General features: G+C 45.7%; 1 protein-coding gene across 2 annotated transcripts in view; it reads left to right on the forward strand.

Annotated features, from left to right (window-relative positions):
• Positions 1–13,362, forward strand: part of SEMA5A (semaphorin 5A) — a 159,040-nt gene that overhangs the window by 31,315 nt on the left and 114,363 nt on the right. The window lies entirely within an intron of this gene.

The following is a 13,362-nucleotide window of genomic DNA, read 5'->3' on the forward strand; positions in this document are numbered from 1 at the left end:
GGTAAACTTGGTACTTAAACAGTTTATATTCACACTACCCTTTCCAGCTGACTCATGCACTGTTCCATCAGCTAGTACTACATTTACAGATTTACAAGGCTGCTTTTCTACAAGGGTTTGTGCAGACTTAACAAAAATGTTTGCCGCTGCTGAGTCTAAAATCCAGTCTTGTCCAACGTTGTGACTGGTGCCTCAAACTGCTGCAGAAACATACTGGACTCGACTCTTCCTGTCTCCTCGCTTCCCAGCAAACGCAGGCCGCCCTTTTCTTGTGTTTTCTCCCACAGACACAGTGCACTGTCGTACTAAATGCTTGGTTGACCCACAACGATAGCATCTTCTGACTGTGAAAGCTGATTCCTCTCTGTGGTCAACAACCTCTTTAGGTTGCCACTCCTCATCAGTTGCATATCTTTTATAATAATAATAATAATTTATTATTTGTACCCCACCCATCTGGTTGGGTTTCCCCAGCCACTCTGGGCGGCTTCCAACAAAGATGAAATATACACTAAAAGATCACATATTAAAAACTTCCCTGAACAGGGCTGCCTTCAGATGTCTTCTGAATGTCAGGTAGATGTTTATCGCTTTGACATCTGATGGGAGGGCATTCCACAGGGCGGGTGCCACTACCGAGAAGGCCCTCTGCCTGGTTCCCTGTAACTTGGCCTCTTGCAGTGAGGGGACCGCCAGAAGGCCCTCGGAGCTGGACCTCAGTGTCCGGGCAGAACGATGGGGAAGGAGACGCTCCTTCAGATATACTGGACTGAGGCCGTTTAGGGCTTTAAAGGTCAGCACCAACACTTTGAATTGTGCTCGGAAACTTACTGGGAGCCAATGTAGATCTTTCAAGACCGGTGTTATATGGTCTCGGCGGCCGCTCCCAGTCACCAGTCTAGCTGCCGCATTCTGGATTAGTTGTAGTTTCCGGGTCATCTTCAAAGGTAGCCCCACGTAGAGCGCATTGCAGTAGTCCAAGCGGGAGATAACCAGAGCATGTACCACTCTGGCGAGACAATCTGCAGGCAGATAGGGTCTCAGCCTGCGTACCAGATGGAGCTGGTACACAGCTGCCCTGGATACAGATTTGACCCGTGCCTCCATGGACAGCTGTGAGTCCAAAATGACTCCCAGGCTGCGCACCTGGTCCTTCAGGGGCACAGTTACCCCATTCAGGACCAGGGAATCCTCCACACCTGCCCACCTCCTGTCCCCCAAAAACAGTACTTCTGTCTTGTCAGGATTCAACCTCAATCTGTTAACCGCCATCCATCCTCCAACCGCTTCCAGACACTCACACAGGACCTTCACCGCCTTCACTGGTTCTGATTTAAAAGAGAGGTAGAGCTGGGTATCATCTGCATACTGATGAACACCCAGCCCAAACCTCCTGATGATCTCTCCCAGTGGCTGCATGCAAATGTTGAAAAGCATGGGGGAGAGGACAGAACCCTGGGGTACCCCACAAGTGAGAGCCCAGGGGTCTGAACACTCATCCCCCACCACCACTTTCTGAACACGGCCCAGGAGGAAGGAGCGGAACCACTGTATGACAGTGCCCCCAGCTCCCAGCCCCTCAAGACGGTCCAGAAGGATGTTATGGTCGATGGTATCAAGCGCCGCTGAGAGATCCAGCAGAACTAGGAACAGCTCTCACCTTTGTCCCTAGCCCGCCGGAGATCATCAACCAGTGCGACCAAGGCAGTTTCAGTCCCATGATGAGGCCTAAATCCCGACTGGAAGGGATCCAAATGGTCCGCTTCTTCCAGGCGTGCCTGGAGTTGTTCAGCAACCACTCGCTCAATCACCTTGCCCAAGAATGGAAGGTTTGAGACTGGGCGATAATTGGCCATCGTGGCCGCATCTAAAGATGTTTTTTTAAGAAGCGGTTTAATAACCGCCTCTTTCAGTGGGTCTGGGAAGGCTCCCTCACGGAGGGAAGCATTCACCACCCCACAAAGCCCATCGCCCAGTCCTTCCCGGCTAGCTTTTATAAGCCAGGATGGGCAAGGATCCAGGAGACAGGTGGTTGGTTTCACTCGTCCAAGCAGCCTGTCCACATCCTCGGAGGTAACAGATTGGAATTGATCCCACTCAACTTGACTAGACAGGACTCTAGTACTCTCCCGCCCCGGCCCTGCTCCCACGGTGGAGTCTACTTCTTCCCGAATCTGAGCGATTTTATCTGCAAAAAACTTTGCAAAATCATTGCAGGAGAACATGTGGCCCGTAATGGGCCCCGATGTTTTAGGTGGTTTCGCTAAATTGTGAACCACCTGAAAAAGTCTCCTGCTGCTGTTTTCTGCAGATGCAATAGAGGCAGTGAAGAAAGTCTTCTTCGCCGTCGCTATCGCCACTTGGTAGGCTTGACGCTGAGCTCTAACCTGTGTCCGGTCAGATTCGGAATGAGTTATCCGCCACCGGCACTCTAGCCGTCTCAACGATTGTTTCATTGCCCTCAGATCCGTGGAAAACCACGGGGCTCTCCGGGCTCCATGCAATCGGAGAGGGCGCTTCGGAGCCAAACAGTCAATAGCCCTGGTTAACTCCACATTCCAGCGGGCCACCAGTGAATCGGCTGAAAGGCCATCAACATGGGATAAAGCATCCCCTACCACTCTCTGGAAACCATTTGGATCCATTAAGTGGCGGGGGCGGACCATCCGAATCGGTCCCACCTCCCTGCAGAGGGGATGGGTCGCAGAGAAGTCCAGTTGCACCAGGAAGTGATCTGACCATGGCACTTCCTTCGTTTTGCTTTTACTTAGTGTCAGATCACCAACATCCATAGAGGTAAACACCAGGTCCAAGGCATGTCCGCGGCTATGGGTTGGGCCAGACTTATTCAGGGACAGCCCCATGGAGGCCATGCTTTCCACGAAGTCCCGAGCGGCCCCTTGTAAGGTCGTGTCGGCATGGATGTTAAAATCCCCTAGGACAACCAAGCTAGGTGTCTCCAGGAGAACATCTGCCACGACCTGAAGCAGCTCAGACAGGGAATCCTTGGTGCAGCGGGGAGGTCGGTACACCAAAAGGAATCCTGTACTGCCCCTATTGCCCAACTTCCAGAACATGCACTCAGAAAACTGTGTCTTCCCAATAGGACACCTGGTGCAAACTAATGACTTCCTAAAAATCACTGCAACCCCCCCTCCCCACCCACATGACCTGGGTTGCTGTGCGTAAGAGAAACCTGGTGGACAAGCAGTGGCAAGGACAGGCCCATCTGCTTCATCCAACCGAGTCGCTGTTACACATGCCAGGTCAAGTCCTCCATCCATGATCAAGTCATGGATGGCAGTGGTCTTATGAATCGTTGACCTGGCATTGCAAAGCAGCACTTTCAGGTCATGTGGGTATCCCTTGCTGATTCTAGTATCCATCCGGTCAGGACCAGACCCGGAGGCAGGAATAGTCCTCAGACAACGACTAAACCCGCCTCCTCTGTAATGACATGGTCTGGTCTTAGCGTAACTCCTCCTCCTACTCGTGATCACCGAGATCGGTTGTCCCAGTGCATCCCCCCCTGTGGAACATGCCCCAGCCATTTTGTTGGCTGGGACCTACTCCCCAGCAGCCCTGAACCCTCCCCTTAAGAACAATTTTTTTAAAAAAAAAAATTTACCGGACTGCCTCCCATTTCTGGAGTTACGGTGAGGGGTTGTGGCCTTCCTTTCATGGCATCTTTCCTCCTCATCAAGCAAACGCCCAGTTAAGAAATGCATTGTTAATTGGCTTTCTGGAATTGCCTCCAGAGTCATCACTAAATTGTCCCATGACTCAGGAAGTGAAGATAGCACAATATAAACCTTTCTCTGTTCAGAAAAATGTTCCCCAAGTTCATTTAACTGTGAAAATAAATCATGCATTCTTTGAAGGTGTGTTGAAACACATTCACCCTCACTTAGTCTGGCTTGGTACAGAGCTCTCATTAGAGTAATTTTGCTGCCAGCAGTGTCTCTAATGTGTATTGCTCTCAGTGCTTGCCAAATCTCACTTGCTGTTTCAAGGTCTCGCACATGAGATAACTGAGACTTCTCTAAACTCAAAATTAAATTGGCATAGGCTTTGTCCTCCAGCCTTTGGTCTGCTTCATCTACTTCTTCATCCTCCTCTTTTACAGGAGGGTTAACAATAACAGTCCAAATTGTTCTTTCTTTAAAAACGCCTGCATCTGTAAACTCCATGACATATAATTGGACTCTCCCAGTTTCTCTACTGGAAAATAGGAAGCTTGAGCTCTTGCTCCAAGTCCAGCCATGGCTCCACCCAGCTTTCAGCTTTCCACTCAGTCCTTACTCACACGTGGCTTGAAGAAATGTTCGGCTCCTGGTCTCAAACAGACACTCCCTGCCGATGCCTTCTGACAGACAGCTGCTTGAGAAACGCTGAGTTGCTTCCAGTCTCTGGGTTCTTTTCCCGCTCTGTCTCTGCCCACTCAGGACTGGGGACTGGGCCCATAACCTGTTGGAGGGGGATTTCCAGCCGGTGGCAGAGGACAGAGTGACTCCAGGAGACATAGGTCTAAAAACCCAAACTAAAATGAAAACTTTATTACTAAACAATAAACTCAAACTCTGGTGGGTGTTATTCCTGCAGGCAGGCTACAAAACTCAGCTTTTTTCCTTTATAGCAACGGCCAGCTGCAGCCAATTAATCCCAGAAACTTCTTAAAGGTATACACACATGTTTCTGTGCCGAATGTCCCCTAACAATGAAGCAATGTGTATATACACAGTCCAGTCCAGTAAGTAGAGTTATTTGTTGGGATAATCTGGGGGATATATATCTGTCAGTAACATTAGAAAAGCAGTGAAACCACCCTGCCTCTTTTTCAGCGTAAAGCTCCACAAAGGTTAACTTTTTGCAGTCGTATGTCTGAACCAATAATGAATCTATGCCAGGAATGGTTTTAACACTTCCGTATACAAAAGCATTCTTCTACATGTGTGTTATTTTTAATATTGTGGTAACATGAAGCAGGGCACCGCAGTAAGTTGAGACTGCAACCTGTTACATGCATTTTAACATTTGAAGACAGGCTGGCATCAAACAGCTTAATGGAATTTGGAAATGTAGGGTGGCTTAAGATCTCAGGCTGGAGGAAAACCCGAGTGCTGGTCTCCCTGGCACCCCAAAATTTGCAGCTTGTGCATTAAAAAAAAATCTGCTTATTCTCTAGCTTGTAATCCCCCCCCAAAAAAAGTGAGTGGGCACTTAGGAATTGGAAATGCTTTTCCAAGCTGGACTCAGCCACTTCAGCTCAAATTAATGGCAATTAAAAGAAGGCAATTGGGTGAGCAAGATAAACAAATCGCAAATACTGCACTGAATGGAGGTGGCTTGTCGGTTTTTAAAAACTATTTTCAGGGCTGTCAGAGGCTACTAGCCAGGATGGCTGTGTTCTCCTTGTCAGAGGCAGTGTGCCCATCTGTACCCAGGGGCTGGAAATCAAAAGTGAGGGGAGAGCAGTTGCCCTCAGGTCCTGTTTTGGTCTTTCCATAGCGAACTGGTTGGCCACCGGGAGAAAAGAATGCTGGGGCCGATGGGTCGGATCCAGCAGGGTTCTTCCTATGCTTTTTTATTATTATTCATTAAATAAAACTTACTACACAAAACATGTGACGCATGTCTAAGTTAAATGCTTTCATGATTTCAGTGGGAAAACGTGCTTAAATTTCCCCCCACTGAAAGCTGTGGGATTTTTAGAGTTTTGGAACTTTGGGTGGCTTCCACTAATGATATCTGCGGAGAAAGAAACCATGGGTTATATAAAGGGCATCATTAAAATGAGGAAATATCAGGGAATGTTGAAAGAGAGGAAGAGGAAAGCTTGTGGGGGAGGATGAAGTAAAAGCCTTGCATAAATGGACTAATGTATACACTATGGAAATGATGCAGCCAATATTGAGCACTTTTCTCCTCTATGCATTTCAGGAGGAGAATTAAACAGCAGCTTAATTCTGTTCCAGTGCAATCAGTGGGACCTGAAAACGGCTTACATTTGCCTGGATAGTGCGTGCCCTATATAATGTCAGCTTGTATACATTTTATAGTCTTGAGAGCTTCTGTAACAGTTATTGGCATTTGATAACCCTTCTATTTTGTTAACTCAGCATCTTTACAATGTGATCTCCACCCCACCCCCCTAAACTTTAAATCCTGACAATACTGTAGTTAACAGGATGTTGCAAGCACACTTCCGTTAACAACACTGCTGCCAGAATCATTATTTGTGTGCTGGCGGGGAGTTCTCGATGCTGCCCAGGAATTTGTAGAAACCCCCAAATACTGTGATTTGTGAATTCAGACCCATCATACCAAAGTCATCCTTTATTCCACCATCCTGATTCAAAATGGTTCCTGGCATCCAATCATCAAAGAAGAGGGCCACCCGCCTTTGGAAACCCTCCTGCTAAGTTTGGCAATGATATCTAGCCTGTGCCAGGAAAGGAGACAAAACCGTACCGTATCTGAATCAAAATGGCAACTGGCACCCAAATGTCAACAAAGACTACTACCTCCACCTTGGGAACATTTTGTGCCATCTCAAGAGGTGCCAAACCCATAGAGAACAGGTGGGCAGACAGAAAGACATATAGTAGATGATAGCTTTTTCATGCTGTTCCTTCAAAGAGCTCAGGACAACATGCATGATTCCTTTCCAAAGTTCTCCTCACAACAACCCTGTGAAGGTGGGTTAGGCTGACTGGCCCAAGGGCGCCCAGTGAGCTTCATGACTGAATCAGGATTTGAATCCTGATCTCCCAGACCCTGGCTACTGCTGCTTGTGCTCATCACTATAAAGCTTGTGCCTGAGTGTATTCCGCATGTTTCTGAGTTGTGGAGAGGGCCCAGTTTTGTAACTGAAATATCAGATATGCATATGAGCAAACTGAATCTTGGCTCAGCTGTAGGCCTCTCCCATACTTCAGGCAAACTGTTTGCTGTAAAACTTTTTCTTTTCTTTTTCTGGCATCATGGTGTGGGTTTATCTCTTCATTTGCTTCTTGATCTTTTAACAGTGAATTGCTTTTGGAATTTGTGTATCAGGATTCGTAGTAGTGTTTATTTTTAAAGACATTTAACCCCCTGAACCCCAGTGGCCTCTAGGTTGACTTGCAACTTCGCATAAATAGCCTCACATAGATCAAAACAAACAATATAAATTGACTACAGAACACCCTAGTATTAGGGCAGCTCCAAATGAAACGGTGCCAAAAGCTTGAGAGAAGCCTCTTTCCAGAGAGAAAGATGTCAGCTAGCACAGGGTTGGTGCTCAGCATCCATTTATGATATTTTGAATCACAATGAGCTTGTATTGAATTGTATTAATTGCTTGATGAATTTGTTTGGGGTTGTTTGCTTTATTTGCTGTTGTGTTTTTGATATGCTTTTAGTGATGGTAATGTTTACCTACTTTTAACGTTTACTAAATTTGAATATTATTGTTGTTGACCTGCTTTCAGCTCAGCGCTGTTCTTGCAAAAGCAGAAAATGAAAACGGAAATCATGAATGACACCCTTTCCAACCAATGCCTAAAGGAAGGTGAAGTAGGCGAGGGCATCTGGAGGTGGGGGTGGCTTCCCTCGGCAGAATGCCAGAGGGCCCTGGCCATTCTCTCCATTCACCAGCAGACAGATTGGGGAAGGATGGTCCTACAGATACTTGGATCCCAGGTCATTTAGGGCTTTGTGGGTTGAAAGCAGGCCTGCCAATTAATTGTGCTTGGAAACAAGCTGCAAGCTAGTGAGGATTTATTTCTGTCTTGGTGAAATATTCCACACAGTGAATTGCAAGGAAGTGGTTTTCAAATAAATGTTAGGAAGGTCTTCCTGATGGCGCAGCTGTTGGATAATGAAATAGACTGCCTCAACCAGGAAGGACTCCCCTTTGTGAGAGGTTTTTAAGCGGAGTCTCAACGGCCTCCCATTTTGGATGATATAGCAACACGTTTGCTGCATCACTTGTTGGTGGGCGGGTTTCATGCCTTTTAAGGTCCTTTCTAGCGCTATGATTTCATGACTCCCAGTTAAAAAATTGGCTCCTGCCTTCCAATGCTTTCATGGGCTGTTCCAGTGCCAACAAGTTACAGTACTCTTAACTTGGATGTATCCAAAGGATAACTGTGGCAGGACTATCCAGGAGAGGCATTAATAATAATAATAATAATAATAATAATAATAATAATAATACTGGGGTATTAATAGAAGTGGGCAAAGTAATGCTGACTTATGTTAGTAACTTAAAGTATTGATGTATGTGGCCCACTGCTTATAGAACAGTGGAACTGTTTTCTAAAAAATGCTCCATCTGAGTCAGGAAGCAAAACTGGATCCAACTGGGACCTACAAGTTGCTAGGTCATTAACCCCTCGCTGAACCTAGCTGGGCACTCCTCCTTTGCTAGACACTATTAGCCAAGAAGGGCAAATTTTGGACCATATCCTGCCCATATCTTCAGGCTGCAATAACTGAACCTCTCCCATAAAATGATGACAACGGTGTCTAAGGAAACCTCCTGCATTTGACCTTTATCCATTATGTGATCCAAGTTGGAAGGGATGTAAGCTATTTTATTGGCAGGGTTTTGCAAATAAGTCACAACGTCCTGCTGAGGGTTTGCGTTGGTGCTTGCTCATCTGTTTCTCATGAACAGATACCTGCAGCACAGGTATTTAGTAATGACTTCTATTAAATTGATATTTAGACCTTGTTGTCTGTTCTATACAATTGAATATATAGTGAATGGGGCAAATTAAAGTGCATCAGTAAAACATTTTAGAAACTAGCCTTATCTGAACTTCAGAGAAGGCATATAAAAGGGAGCAGTGAAATCAAGATAATAAAAATATATTGATCTGTTTTCCTGGAGGAAAACTGTTTTGCAAAACAGAAAGCAAACGAAGCATGCAGCAGAATGTGTAAGCTTGTCTATTGCATTAGCAACGCTACATTATTTCTATTGATTTATATCTTTAGAAAATACCTTATGATTTCAGATGACTTAATTATTCAATTATTCAAAATTATTCAAGGTGTCTTTTGGAGGGTGAGTTGTTGTTGTTTTTTTTTGTTAGTGAGAAACATTTGAGTCTCCCAGAATACTCTGCTGCTGATCTGAATGATTCAGCAAGAAGACTTCAGAGAGGGAACCCAGTTTGACATCGCTCCGCTAAAACATTAGAAAATTTGATTCTGTTCAATGTGGACTTAATTGGGACTCTCAATTTCTTTCCCTCCTAAAAGATGTCAACACTATTAATAGTATGATCCCCTATGACAAGCTCCTCCTCCTTGACCTACTCCAGAAGGATTCCATGGCCAATGGGATCAAAAGCTGCAGAAGCATAAAAAAATCTTCTCACTTATTGGTGGCCTGAAGTTGGTGCCTTTCTCCTTCCCCCTCTGCTTCTGACGTGGCCTGAAGCCCATTAGAGCTCAGCCACAGAAATCTATCAGCAAGAGTTATTTATTTGGGTTTGATTTTGTGATTTTTACATTCTAGTTCAGCAGTGGCCAGCTAGAGCCAAGTAGTTCTAAAATTACTTGTTGCTTCGATTTATTACTTCCCTTGTCACAGAAAGTCTGATTTTAGGAGGGAAGAGGATTTGTTGTGCAAGAGCTCAAAATCCACTTAACTGCGTGAGCTGAATTTGCTGGTATGTGATTGAATCCCACCCCCAAATAGCAACAGTCCAAAAGTGCCAGCAAGCAAGCCTGACTCGGAAACTCATTGAGTATCACCTAATCTTAGAGGATATGCCTGTTGTCTTTGTCCATGGAGTGACAGCAGCCATGGGGACAGCAGCCACGAAATTAAGAGACGCCTGCTCCTTGGGAGAAAGGCGATGGCAAACCTAGACAGCATCTTAAAAAGTAGAGACCTCACCTTGCCAACAAAGGTCCGTATAGTAAAAGCTAGGGTTTTCCCAGTAGTGATGTATGGAAGTGAGAGCTGGACCATAAAGAAGGCTGATCGCCGAAGAATGGATGCTTTTGAATTCTGGTGCTGGAGGAGACTCTTGAGAGTCCCATGGACTGCAAGAAGATCAAACCTATCCATTCTGAAGGAAATCAGCCCTGAGTGCTCACTGGAAGGACAGATCCTGAAGCTGAGGCTCCAATACTTTGGCCACCTCATGAGAAGAGAAGACTCCCTGGAAAAGACCCTCATGTTGGGAAAGATGGAGGGCACAAGGAGAAGGGGACGACAGAGGACAAGATGGTTGGACAGTGTTCTCAAAGCTACCAGCATGAGTCTGACCAAACTGCGGGAGGCAGTGGAAGACAGGAGGGCCTGGCGTGCTCTGGTCCAGGGGGTCACAAAGAGTCGGATACGACTAAAAGACTAAACAACAACAATCTTAGAGGATATTCTTTTGGTTTGAATTTTAGCAATCTTGCAACCTCCCTGTAAGTTTTCAGAACCTATTGAGATGATTTTTTAAAAATGTGCCTCTAGGGTATGAAAAATGCATGTTCAGTGGAAGCAAATTATCTTCCCTGTCCCATCTTTCCCTTGCAAAGATTAAAGTCTCAAAAAGGGGCTGCACAAAATTAATTATAACTAGAGAGGGATAATGGCAAATTAGAAGCAGATTGGGGCAGGTGCATCCATTCCATATTGATTTTGCTCTGCTATTCTTCTAGAACATAGCTGAGCCATCTGAGAGGAGAGGGGCTCACGGAAGAGCAGGGCAGGAGAGTGCTCCCCCTTGCTTAATAATGGATGTAGTTTTGATGAAACACACTGTCAGGTTGTTGTTTACTGTTTTGGGACAAGACTGGAATTTATGGCTCTAGAAACCCACCCACTAAGCATTCAGTTTCTTTAAAGAAGCTGTTGTGGATGATTTTTGAACTATGCAACTTTTGTTTTGTTGGTTGAAAAGAATGATTTTGTGACTGCAAGCTAACTTTTTGAGTCCTGTGCATATATATGCCTTTCTGCCAACTACACCACACAGTGCAGATTTCATTACTATAGCTGCTTGTAGGACTAACTGCATCCTATTGTACATTTTGCTGGGGGGGGGGGAGTCCAATAAAAAGAAGGCATTATTTCCCTTAATTTGTGTAGTTACTTAGTTTTATAGTGCCCTTCTCCATAACAGTCAGAGAAAGGGCAATGTGTAGCAAAATAAAATACAACAAAACATGTTGTTGTTGTTTAGTCGTTTAGTCGTGTCTGACTCTTCGTGACCCCATGGACCAGAGCACGCCAGGCACTCCTGTCTTCCACTGCCTCCCGCAGTTTGGTCAGACTCATGTTTGTAGCTTTGAGAACACTGTCCAACCATCTCGTCCTCTGTCGTCCCCTTCTCCTTGTGCCCTCCATCTTTCCCAACATCAGGGTCTTTTCCAGGGAGTCTTCTCTTCTCATGAGGTGGCCAAAGTATTGTTGCCTCAGCTTCAGGATCTGTCCTTCCAGTGAGCACACAGGGCTGATTTCCTTCAGAATGGAGAGGTTGGATCTTCTTGCAGTCCATGGGACTCTCAAGAGTCTCCTCCAGCACTATAGTTCGAAAGCATCAATTCTTTGGCGATCAGCCTTCTTTATGGTCCAGCTCTCACTTCCATACATCACTACTGGGAAAACCATGGCTTTAACTATACGGACTTTTGTTGGTAAGGTGATGTCTCTACTTTTTAAGATGCTGTCTAGGTTTGCCATCGCCTTTCTCCCAAGGAGCAGGCGTCTTTTAATTTCGTGACTGCTGTCACCATCTGCAGTGATCACAACAAAATACTCTATGGACAAAGACAACAACCAAACATAATACAGCCAATTTAAGTCAATTTGTACAAAACTGCTACATAACTAACAGAGTAACAGCTTTGTACTGAAAACTGACTTCACTAATCACAACTCTCCACCAATAAAAAGCCTGATGAAAGTGGTGTGTCTGCAACTGTCACCAAAATGCAGAGGCAAGTCACTTCTTAGTGGGGTGGGGCCAACACTCAAAAGGCTTTTTCATGGGGCCCTGCACTGAGCACCATCTGTCATGGATGCTTTAGCCGAGATTCCTGCATTGCAGGGCATTGGACTAGATGATCCTTGGGCATAGCTGTCAACCTTCCCTTTTTTTGCGGGAAATTCCCTTATTCCAGTGCCGTTTCCCGCTGCTTCCCGCTGCTATCCCAGATTGTTAGATATCCCGTAGAGTGTCTCCAGGACAGTGGAGGCTGCTGATCCCTTATTTTCAAATCTGAAAGTTGACAGCTATGTCCTTGGGTCCCTTCCAGCTCTACAATTCTGTGATGAACTGCCAAGAGAACCTCACTTTCCAGCCTCTCATTACAAGCTACCTCTGCTGAAACTCCCTCTTCTGTACCGCAATCAGAAGTGCAAGGGCCCCTATTCTCCTCTGCACCAGGCACCCCAGCTGTGAATGTGATGTCACATTTCCTATAAATCCTTATTGTCAATCAAGCTTTAAGCATATGTAAACATATTTGCCCATATTATTCCCTTGTACTATTGTATGTCCCTGGCTCCCGCCACTGTTTCCCCACAGAGTTTAGAACGCTGATAGCATTATATAAATAAAATGTGAGCTGGGGAGTCTTAGGTTCCAATCTCAATTCAGCAATGATATTGTCAGCCATCTTTACAGATGCCTCTGTCTCTCAGGCTGCATTCTTGTACCTGCTTCCCTGGGAGTGAGCCCCATTGAACCACATGGAACGTGTGTGTGTGTGTGTGTACATATTTTATGCTGTCTGCCTTCCACAGCAGTATGGGCACATGACAAGAACTGTGAAAGAGTAAGTCAGTACTGTATTAAAAATGACTGAGATAATGTATATGGATCACATGTTTATATTAGTGCAGACCATTTCCTTTGATATTCTGAGAGCATAAAGGTAAAGGGACCCCTGACCGTTAGGTCCAGTCGTGGATGACTCTGGGGTAGAGCTCATCTCACTTTACTGGCTGAGGGAGCCGGTGTTTGTCCGCAGACAGCTTCCGGGTCATGTGGCCAGCATGACTAAGCTGCTTCTGGTGAACCAGAGCAGCGCACGGAAATGCCGTTTACCTTCCTGCTGGAGCAGTACCTATTTATCTACTTGCACTTTGATGTGCTTTTGAACTGCTAGGTTGGCAGGAGCAGGGACCGAGCAACGGGAGCTCACCCTGTTGCGGGGATTCGAACCGCCGACCTTCTGATCGGCAAGTCCTAGGCTCTGTGGTTTAGACTTTTCTCTTTTCTCTTTCTTTCTGGACACTACGCCTTTGCAGTGTGACCATTTCCTTAATGCAGCAAATGCACATTTGTTGTGGAATGCTCAGGTGCCTTCTGTTCTACGGACTGCTGCATTTTACCTACACAAAATGAGCAGTCCTATACA

The sequence above is a fragment of the Podarcis melisellensis genome (genome assembly GCF_964234715.1).
Source record: "Podarcis melisellensis genome assembly, chromosome: 7".
NCBI lineage: Eukaryota > Metazoa > Chordata > Lepidosauria > Squamata > Lacertidae > Podarcis > Podarcis melisellensis.